Raw genomic sequence first — 11,112 nt, 5'->3', positions numbered from 1 at the left:
AGACTTTTTGACTCATAGGTTATTTAGATGTGTGTTGTTTAATTTTCAAGTATTTGAAGATTTTAAAGCGATATTTCTGTTACTAATTTTTAGTTTAATGTCATTCTAGTCAGAGAACATATTGTGTTTAATTTCTATTTTTTAAAAAAGTTTTAGATGTTTTTGTGGTCCTGAATTTGTTCTATTTTGATTAATGTTGTATGTGAGCTTGAGAAGAATGTATATTCTGCTGTTCTTGGGTGAATTATTTTATAAATACATAATTAGATAAATGTGTTCATCTGTTTTTGTTGCTTATAACAGAATCCCTGAAACTGGGTAATTTGTAAGGGACAATATATATTGCTTACAGTTTTAGGGACTGGAAAGTCCAAAGTCTAGGAAATGCATCTGGTAAAGGCCTTGTTGGTAGTGACTGTACCCAGCAATGCAGAGTATCACATGGTAGATGGCTTAAGCAGGGAGAGAGGGAGAATTTCTCATAAGCTGTCCTTTTAAAGCCATCAGAACCACACCCATGCCCACCATTAAACCATCAATGAATTAATGCATTCACTAGGGTAAAGTCCTCACAATCTAATCACCTCTTCAAGGCTCCACATTTCAATTACCATAATAGGATTTCCCATTCTTACCTCTATCACAGTGGGTATTAAGTTTCAAATACATGAAAATTTTAGGGGACACAGTTCAATCCACAGCAGTCAAGGTGATTGACAGTGCCGCCCTCTTCAAGGCTCCACATTTCAATTACCATAATAGGATTTCCCATTCTTACCTCTATCACAATGGGTATTAAGTTTCAAATACATGAAAATTTTAGGGGACACAGTTCAATCCACAGCAGTCAAGGTGATTGACAGTGCCGCTCAAGTCATCTGTATTTTGCTGATTTTCTCCCTGCTTGATCTATTAATTAATGACAGGGATGTTGAAGTCTTCAATTATAATAGTTGTTCTATCTTACTCCTTTCAGTTCTATCAGTTTTTGCCTCATGTATTTTGACACTATGTCTGTACATGCATATACATTTAAGATTCTTATGTTTCCATGAAGAATAGGCCCCCTTTTTATTATGTAATGCTTCTTTATTCCTGATAATCTTCCTTGTCTTGAAGTTTGTTTTTTCTGAAATTAGTGAGTTTTTCCAGCTTTCTTTTGGTTAGCGTTTGCACAGTATATTTTTTCCCATCCCTTTACTTTTAACCTATCTTTGTCTTAATATTTAAAGTGGGTTATTGTAGATTACATATATTCGATCTTGTTTTATTATCCACATGGACAGTCTTTGAAATGATGCATTTAGGACATTCACATTTAAGATCATTATTGGCATAGACTGATTAATCTTTCTCTTTTTTAATCATTTTCTACTTGTCGCATTTGTTCTTTGTTTCTCCCTCCACCCCACCCCCCTACACCTCTTTTTCAGTCTTCTCTGATTTTAATTGAACATTTTATGTGATTTCATTTTATCTCTTCTCTCATAACAGGAATTACATTTTTTAAAAAATTTAATGGTTGTCATAGACATCACAACGTATATTTTTAACCAATCTAAGTCAACTTTCAGATGAAACTAGACTGCTTCACATGTAGTGCAGGTAGTTACCTTATAACAAAGTATTTCCAATCTCTCACTTCCATTCCTTATGACATTCCTGTCCTTCATTTCACTTAACCATATGCTATAATTATCCAATACTTTGTTGCTATTATTACATTGAACAATTATCTTTTAGATCAATGAACAAAAAGAAAAATAAAAGATTTTATTGTACCTTCATGCATTCCTTTTCTGTCACTCTTCCTTTCTTTATCGAGATCTGAGTTCCTCGCTTCTTATTTTTCCTTGCCCTGAAGAACTTCTTTTAACATTTCTTGCAAAACAGGTCTGTTGGCAATGAATTCCCTCAGTTTTTGTTAGTCGGATGAAGTCGTTTCCCTTTTACTTGGGAATGATAATTTATCATTTGTGAGTACTTCAAAATAGAATTAATAGATAATAGGAATCTTTCCATGACCTTTCTGAATTACCCTTATATATGGAATCCTAAGTTGGTATTTTTTTCTTTCAACACTTCAAATAGTTCAGTCTACTCTCTTTTTGCTTGCATAGATTCTGACAAGTAATCTGCTGTAATACTTATCCTTGGTCCTCTATAGTAAGGATGATTTTGCTGTTGCTTCTCTCAATACTTTTACATTTTTATTGTTTTTTTTTTCCCTGCAGTTTGAATATGACATGCCTACACATATTATTTTTGATATTTATTATCTTGACATTCTGAGCTTACTGGATTTGTGGTTTGATGTCTGTCTTAATTTTGGAATCTTCTTAGCCATTATTACTTCAAATGTATCTTTGACTATGTGCCTTCTTTCTTTTCTTCATGGTATTCTAATCAAAATTGTCCCACCATACTTGGATGTTGTTGTTGTTGTTGTTGTTGTTATTATTATTATTATTATTTCTCTTTGCATTTCAGTTTGGAGATTTTTTACTGTCCTCTCTTCAAACTCACTTAATCTTTCTTTGGCCATGTTCAATCCAATGATGGTCCAAGAGCATTGATGAGCCTGACATTCTTTATTTCTTTTATAATGTTTTTGATTTTTAGCATGTTCTTTTGATCTTATAGTTCCTTTGTCTATGCTTATATGACATTACATTGTTTTTGCATGTTGTCTATTTTTTTCATAAGAGCTCTTAATATATTTATTATAGTTTTTTGAAACTCACTTTCTGATAATACTAAAATCTGTCATATCTGAGTCTAGTCTGATGTTTTATTTGTCTTTCAGATGGTGGGAATTGGGCTGTGTTTAATGCTTTTGTATGTGTGGGTACCAGTGGCTTTAAATTCCTCTAGTATTCTAGGATGCCCCCCCCACCTATTGACTTTGGTCTTCTCTAAATACTCCTCGTTAGAAAGAGTGTGTGTCTTTTAGCTCTGCCGCCTGTAATCCACTGTTATGGTACTGGAATCCTGTTGCTGTAGTGGTAAGGTGTGGGAGATGGTGAGTGTTCTATACTCTCTAGATTAAATCTGTCTTTTAGTGGGCCTGTATCTCTGGATTGTGGTATTCACAAGAGTCTCACTGGTGGTATAGATTTCCCCTCCCCACTCCCAGAACCCCAGCTCCTATTCTTTTCCCTGGCTTCAGTATTTCCAATCTATTTCTTTAATCTCTGATCCCATTGACTATGTTTTTCTCCCCTTAGATAAGAAAAAAAGCTGGTGGGGCCTGGGAGGTGGGGGTGGATATTCCCTTCCCACAGCTGGGGTAAAACCATGGCAAAGTCTTTTTCCCTACAGAATAGGCCTTACTTATGGTGAATATTCTAGGTGTATCTCATGATTAATTTTATCCTCCCCCTGCCTAAGCCATAAGAGGATTTTTTTTTTCTTATGTTTACCTTAAAAATCTGGTGAAGTTACTGGAGGTAAAGCACATGTAAGTATGGGGGCCTTTGAAGACTGTGGACTGAGGTGTTTGTGCCTGTCAAGCTAATCTACATTCAGCCTCCAGTAATTCTTCAGAATTGCCACCTGAGTATTCCTACCATTTTACTGTTTCAGAGGCTTCGGCTCCAGGTAAGTAGATCTTGGATGTGTCTTTCTGGATGCTCCTGTCTCTCCAGATTTCTGGGTAGCAGAGTAACCTGCAATCTCAATTCTCTGATGGGACCAAGAGAATTCATTGATTTTGTTTGTTTTGCTTTTTTTCATTATAAAGATGGAAATGACACCTTTCAAACTCTTTATATATCACAGCTAAAGCCAGAATCCCCCATTGATTGTGTTCTTGAGTATGTCTGTGTATCTTATATATATATATAGATTTTGTTTGTTTTGCTTTTTTTCATTATAAAGATGGAAATGACACCTTTCAAACTCTTTACATATCACAGCTAAAGCCAGAATCCCCCATTGATTGTGTTCTTGAGTATGTCTGTGTATCTTATATATATATATATATGTGCAAGTATATATATAGATATATATAATGTATGTAATTATATATACATAGACACATATGAATATTTGTGTTTGTATTTACCTTGGGCAATAGGCAAGTTTGGGTAGTCTTTCTATGTGGGCTTTTGGTGCCAGTTTAACTGGAAGACTTTGTTAGTTTACATATGTTGCTCATTCATTCCTCACAACAACAGCTTTACGGGTCAGGTATTCCTATTAATACTTTACAGATGAGGAAACAGGGTCAATTCTTGTTTTGTAAGAAGGGGGAACAGTATTAAAAGTTTTATAGGTGCTCTTTTGTGCCTTAAAGTAGTTCTTGATTGCTTTCCTAACCTGATCTCCTCTTCTCAGATGGATAGGGACTGATGCTGCATTAGCTGTGTAATCTTAGGGAAGGAGATCATTTGATAGAATAACGAAATGACTTAGTGTTGGCAGGGTATTGCCTTTCAATTCCAGTGGTGCTCTGAGTTTTACTGCTCTTCAGTAATTTTTAATTAAGGGCTGATTCCATGCACAGCAGGTTGCATCACACAAACGTGCTCCATGCCCTCTTTTGGTGCTACTTCCCAGGGAGAGCAAGTGGAGATTTCCTTGTTCAGCAGTACTACTGCAGTAGGCTGAAAGACATCTTAGTTCTTGGTTTTACTTCCAGGGCTAAATTACATGTACGCTACCCTGCTGAGAAGGTATTTTGTTGTCACTTGCTAAAGAGTGAAGCACAGGTAAGTATGTGAAACTTGTTTGACAATTATAAGCAACCTGGTCAATTCTGAGAAATGTGCTGGATAGTAAACACCCTTCCATAAAAGGTGGCTGACTGATGGTTTAGCCAAAATATGATACCTGGTAGTTTATGGCAATTTTCTCTGACAGGAGTAGATACTGAATTTATTTCAAAAGTGCCTCAGGAGTCCTATCCAGCAAGGCATAGGTACTTTTTTGCAAAGTACACAGTAGAAGAGAAAATACTTCAGGCCATAAAATAAGGATATTTTATGTTTGCACACATGTGCATGTGTGCTTGTTGAAGGGAGAAGGGCTTAGTTTAGTATGCTATTGAATTCATGCAGACAGATTGATAAGATTGCATTTTATTACTTTGTGGAGGTTGCAAAATCATTCCTGCTTCAGAATCTGTTAATTAAAATAAAAAGAGACTGATTTAAAGAAATTTATTTCATTTAGAGGGTAATTCCCTCTACAATATTTTAAACAAATATGCCATTAAAAGCTTGCGTCTTATTCTCTTTGCACAACTTCTTTCATCCTCTTTCCAATTTAAGTTATGGAATAGCTATCACCTACTTTAAAATTCTCTCAGGCATTTTAACTACAAAGTCAGAAAAATCTAACTTGGTACTTCACTGGGCTCTTAGCATGGCATGAGAGGGGGGGTATTTTTTTTTTCAATAAACAGAGAATCAGGATGTTTTAATTCTATTTCTACCACAAGTTAATTGAGTAACCTTTGTAAATCATGTGCTCTTGCAATGTCCATCTTTATTTTTTGAGTAGAGATTACAGTACCTGTCAAACTTACATTGAAGGGATAAAATGGTGATAAAAAGAGATAGTGTATATGTAAATATAGAGTCCAGAAAAGTCTAACTTGGTTCTTCACTGGGCTCTTAGCATGGCATGGGAGGGGGGGTATTTTTTTTTCAATAAACAGAGAATCAGGATGTTTTAATTCTATTTCTACCACAAGTTAATTGAGTAACCTTTGTAAATCATGTGCTCTTGCAATGTCCATCTTTATTTTTTGAGTAGAGATTACAGTACCTGTCAAACTTACATTGAAGGGATAAAATGGTGATAAAAAGAGATAGTGTATATGTAAATATAGAGTCCTTTTGGATTCTGCAAGGCTCCCTGGCCCACTTTGCATTGATGTGGCATTCTTTAGAAATCTGAATTTTGTTTCTAAAATTTTTGGAAATCCTGTATGGGTAGATGTGGGCAAATGGTTGACATGGAATAAAGTTCTATGAACATCATGCCTTGCCTTCACCAGTTGAGTTTCATGCGTTTTAGCATGTAGAACTGAAAAATAACAATATGCTAACGTATATGTATATATGTTTTGGCAGAGGTGAGGTATGATTCAGTGTCTCCTACAAAACACTCAAGGCACAAAACAATAACACTCTAATGAAGGGAGCTTAACTTGAAGAGAGGATGTAGAACAAATAATACCTTAGAATTATGAATGTTACTCATGTAGGAAGATATTGCTCTTCATCCACATATGGTTAGTGAAAGATGTTTCAAGTGCCTTTAAAATCATCAAAATAAGTGGATTAGCGTGAAGGGGGTCAATGTAATTACTGATGATAAGAAAACACAATGGTCTACTTGTCATGTTAAAAACACTTTTAATTGTGTAGACATATGATTTAGTAAAATGGGTAGTTTAGATTTGTGAACAATACTGTTTTCTGACTGCATTTTTTTCCTTTCCAAACTGTCAAAGACAGAGTGACCTAATACTTTTTCTTTTTTTTTTTGTTGAGATATAATTCACATAAAATTCACCATTTTTAAGTGTACGATTCAATGGCCTTTAGTATATTCACAAAGTTGTGCAACTATCAACTCCATCTAATTCAATTTCATCACCCCAAAGAAACCCCATATCCCTTACTAGTCACACCCCATTCTCCCTGACCCCAATCCCTGGCAACCACTAATCTATACTTTCTGTCTTTGTGGATTTGCCTATTCTGATAATTTTATGTAAATGGAATCACACAATATATGCCCTTTTGTGTCTGCCTTCTTTCGCTTAGCATAATGTTTCAAGGTTTATCCATGTTGCAGCGGGTATCACCACATCATTCCTTCTTATGGCTAAATAATATTCTGTTATATGAATATACTGCATTTTGTTTATCCATTCATCAATTGGTGGATATTTGGATTATTTCCACTTTTTGGCTGTTAAGACTAATGGTGCTGTGAATACTTGTGTACAAGCGTATGTATGGACATTTTAAAAATTAATAGACTTTATTTTTTAATTTAATTTTAGGTTTTCAGAAAATTTTAGCTGAAAATACAGAGAGTTCTTACATACTATCTCTGCCCCCTCACCTGCCACTGCCTAGTTTCTCCTATTGTTACCATCTTGCATTGGTCTGGTACATTGTTTGCAATTTAGAACCAATGATGACACACTATTATTAACTGTAGTCCATAGTTTACATTAGGTTTCCACATAAAATTCACCATTTTTAAGTGTACGATTCAATGGCCTTTAGTATATTCACAAAGTTGTGCAACTATCAACTCCATCTAATTCAATTTCATCACCCCAAAGAAACCCCATATCCCTTACTAGTCACACCCCATTCTCCCTGACCCCAATCCCTGGCAACCACTAATCTATACTTTCTGTCTTTGTGGATTTGCCTATTCTGATAATTTTATGTAAATGGAATCACACAATATATGCCCTTTTGTGTCTGCCTTCTTTCGCTTAGCATAATGTTTCAAGGTTTATCCATGTTGCAGCGGGTATCACCACATCATTCCTTCTTATGGCTAAATAATATTCTGTTATATGAATATACTGCATTTTGTTTATCCATTCATCAATTGGTGGATATTTGGATTATTTCCACTTTTTGGCTGTTAAGACTAATGGTGCTGTGAATACTTGTGTACAAGCGTATGTATGGACATTTTAAAAATTAATAGACTTTATTTTTTAATTTAATTTTAGGTTTTCAGAAAATTTTAGCTGAAAATACAGAGAGTTCTTACATACTATCTCTGCCCCCTCACCTGCCACTGCCTAGTTTCTCCTATTGTTACCATCTTGCATTGGTCTGGTACATTGTTTGCAATTTAGAACCAATAATGACACACTATTATTAACTGTAGTCCATAGTTTACATTAGGTTTCACTCTTGATGTTGTGCACTTTTATAGGCTTTGCCAAATGCATGTCAGGCATTCACTGATACTGCATCATACAGAATAATAGTTTTACTGCCCTAAAAATCCCCTGTGTTCCCTCTATCCTTCTCTCCCTTCCCCTGAATCCCTGTTCTTTTTACTTTCTCCATAATTCTGCATTTTCTAACATCTCATATAGTTGGAATTATACAGTCTGTAGCATTTTCAGACTGACTTCTTCGACATAGTAATATGCTTTTAAAGCTCCTCCATGTCTTTTCTTGGCTTGATAGCTTATTTCCTTTTATTGATGAATAATATTCTGTTGTATGGATGTGGCACAGTTTATCCATTCACCTACTGAAGGGCATCTCGATTGCTTCCAATTTTTGGTTATTATTAATAAAGATGCTATAAACACTCCTGTACAAGTTTTTGTGTGAACATACATTTTCAAGTCATTTGGGTAAATACCTAGTAGTGCAATTGTTAGATCATATGGTAAGATCATGTTTAACTTTGTAAGAAATTGCCAAATGTTCTTCCTAAGTACCTGTACCATTTTGCATTCTTACCAGCAAAGAATGAGGGTTCCTGTTTCTCTATATCCTCACCAGCATTTGCCGTTGTGCACATTTTAGATTTTAGCCATTCTAAGAATTGTGAGGTAGAATCTCATTACTTTTATAATTTGCAGTTCCCTAATGACACATGATGTTAAACATCTTTTCATCTGCTTATTTGCCATCTTCGTATCTTCTTTGGTGAGATATCTATTCAGATATTTTGCCCACTATTTTTTCCACATCAACCATTTGTTTTAATAAATAAAGCATATTCTTGGCTTAGATTTTAAATCACATTTACAGATGAAGAAAACTTCTAGGCCCAAATAGATAACAGTGAAGCTACTACTGCTGGGAAGAATGCATGTCCCACAGGTGTTTGAAACCTGCAGAGCAGAGACTTCAAGGCAGAGAACATCATGCACATCACCCTCTAGACTAGATAACCGGGAGCCAGAGAAAGGGCAGAGGACTCGGTGAAGTTTATGCAGTCTCCATCTGATTCCCTCACCTTCATACTGCAGAACCAATGGAAAGTTGTGCTACTTTAAGATGACCTAAAGGTAGGTCTCTGATCATATTAAGTGATATTTTCTGCCATTGTTAACAATTAGGCCAAGGTTATTAGCTAGAAGGATATCCATTGATAAACACAAAATAATATTAGAACAGTAAGGAGGAAGCTACATCGACGATCTTGTTTCTGCAAATATCCGAGACTTCCACATCACAGCAGTAGAGCAGTGGGTGAACTCCACCTCCTAAAGGTGTAGTCCAGAAAGTTCCTATTGGCATTTGCACCAAACAAGCCTCTCCGTACTTCTGGCATCTTCTGCTGGGCTATGAGATCCATCCAGCTTTCTCATAGGGTATTGGTAACCTTTATTTTATGATCCCCGCTACAGATCTCAACTTTACCAGCTATTTCCTCAGGCGAGTAGGACTCCTGATCACTTTGGACATCAACGTCTTTTTTGGTGGCAATTTTGTACATAGGGATTACTTTTTTGCATTGCAACCTTTCCCAGAGAGAAATCTTGTTTCCTGTAACAAACAATCTTTCAGGGCTCCAACAACTGGTACAAACCCTGGAAATCCATCCAGCAGCAGTTGGTACCTGGTTGTATCTTTTACCACCTTGCTGAATCTCTGTTTTGCTTCATTCAGCAGGTCTGTGATAAGGTCATCTCTTGTTCTGAGGACCTTGAGCCTTGCTTGAATCATCATATTGGACATCTGAATTTTTCTTCTGCTGCTCAATCTGCTTTTCTTTCTTCTCATAGTATTCCATAATCTTCAGGCTTTGGGTTTGCACAAGATGACCTTTCTCAATGTTGAACTCTACTTCTGCTTTTGCATCTATTTCTTCTGCTTTCTCATTGGCTTCTTGTTCAATGAAAGCCATCATATGCTTAATCTGTTTCTGCATGTTTGTATCACTGAGATCCAAGGAGAAAGCTAGGTGAGGCCACTGAGCAACAGGCTCAAGCTTAGGTTTACAAGGGGTGGTGGAAGGAATGGGAAGAGGAAAAATTTGGCCATTTTTTAATTAGGTTTTTTGTTGTTCTTGAGTTTTAAGTGCACATGCTTTTAATTGTGGGAGTATATACCTAGGAATGGAATTGCTGGGTCATATGGTAATTCTATGTTTAACTTTTTGAGGAACTGCCAAACTATTTTTCAAAGCAGTTGCTCCATTTTACATTCCCACCAGCAACACACGAGAGTTTCAGTTTCTCCACATCATTGACAACACATGTTATTTTCAGACTTTTTAATTGCAGCAATCCTAGTGGTTGTGCGTGATGTGGTATCTCATTGTGGTTTTAGTTTGCATATAGTTGGATCATTTTTTAAAATCCATCTACTAATCAGTGCTTTTTGATTGGAGTCTATTTACTTTTAATGTAATTACTAATAAGGTAAAATTTATATTTGCCACTTCACTATTTGCATTCTATGCATCCATTGTTTTTGTTTGTTGTTCTGGATTTCCTCTTTTATTACCTCCTTTTGTGTTAAATAGATTTTTCTACTGTACCATTTAGATTCCCTTGTCATTCTTTTTTCTTTATTATGTAAAATTTAAAATTATTTTCTTAATGGTTACCCTGGAAATTACAATGAATATCTTAACTTACAACAATCTACTCAGATTAATACAAACTTAATTTCAATAGTGTATAAAACTTTTGCTCCTGTACATCTCCATTCTCTCCACCATCTTTGATGCCATTATTGCCATAGAAATTACATCTTTATAAATTGTATTCCTGTCTTAGTCAGTTCAGGCTGCTATAACAGCATATCCTACACTCAGTTGCTTAAACTACAAATATTTATTTCCCAGCTCTGGAGTCTGGGAAGTCTGAGATCAGGGTGCCAGCATGGGCAGGTTCTTGGTGAGGTCCCTCATCACATGGACTTTCCTTGGTGGGTGTGCACAGAGAGAGATCTCAAGTCTCTTCCTCTTCATATAAAAGCATTAATCCCTTTACAAAGGCCCCATCCTCATGACCCAATCTAAACCTAATCACCTCCCAAAGGCTCCACCTCCAAATACCCTCACATTGAGGATTATAATTTCAACATATGAATTTTGAGGAAACACAAACATGCAATCCATAGCAAATCCCACCTAAGCAGATTTATAATT

The 11,112-nt window shown here is 35.7% G+C and overlaps 1 pseudogene; it reads right to left on the bottom strand.

Moving 5' to 3' along the window:
* Positions 1–9,183: 9,183 nt before the first annotated feature.
* Positions 9,184–9,914, bottom strand: LOC103581321 (annotated as a pseudogene).
* Positions 9,915–11,112: the final 1,198 nt, after the last annotated feature.

This window comes from Galeopterus variegatus, unplaced genomic scaffold, assembly GCF_000696425.1.
Source record: "Galeopterus variegatus unplaced genomic scaffold, G_variegatus-3.0.2 Scaffold12791, whole genome shotgun sequence".
NCBI lineage: Eukaryota > Metazoa > Chordata > Mammalia > Dermoptera > Cynocephalidae > Galeopterus > Galeopterus variegatus.
This window is presented reverse-complemented; position numbering and strand designations above follow the sequence as displayed.